Source organism: Carlito syrichta, unplaced genomic scaffold (genome assembly GCF_000164805.1).
Source record: "Carlito syrichta isolate Samal-C Ts95f unplaced genomic scaffold, Tarsius_syrichta-2.0.1 Scaffold305641, whole genome shotgun sequence".
In the NCBI taxonomy this organism is placed as follows: Eukaryota; Metazoa; Chordata; class Mammalia; order Primates; family Tarsiidae; genus Carlito; species Carlito syrichta.
In genome coordinates this window covers 986,827-987,184 of record NW_007249737.1, presented here as the reverse complement: position 1 = coordinate 987,184, position 358 = coordinate 986,827, and positions in this window count along the sequence as shown.

The following is a 358-nucleotide window of genomic DNA, read 5'->3' as shown; positions in this document are numbered from 1 at the left end:
GGGGCTCTCGGCCTCCAGCGCCCCGTGAAGGTGGGGAGCGCCGGCCCTGGGCACACTCGCCGTGGAGTTCCCGCGGTGTTCGGCCCCCGCCCTCGGGGTCGTGAGCGGGGTAGGGGGGCCCTTCTCACGTCCACCTGCTATTCCTGCACCATCCCCGGTGCTTTTCCCGGGGGTTTCTATTTATTGGCACGCGCGCATCTAGCTTTTTCCCAAGACGTTTTCTCGTCCCTTCTTTCACTTGGTTGCTTTTTTGAGACTGTCCTAGTCCTTGCCCGGGCTGGGGTGATTCTGCGTGTGCGCGCCCGTACACCACCCCCTTTTTGCACGCTCGGAGCTGAGTACTTTAATCCCCTTAAAC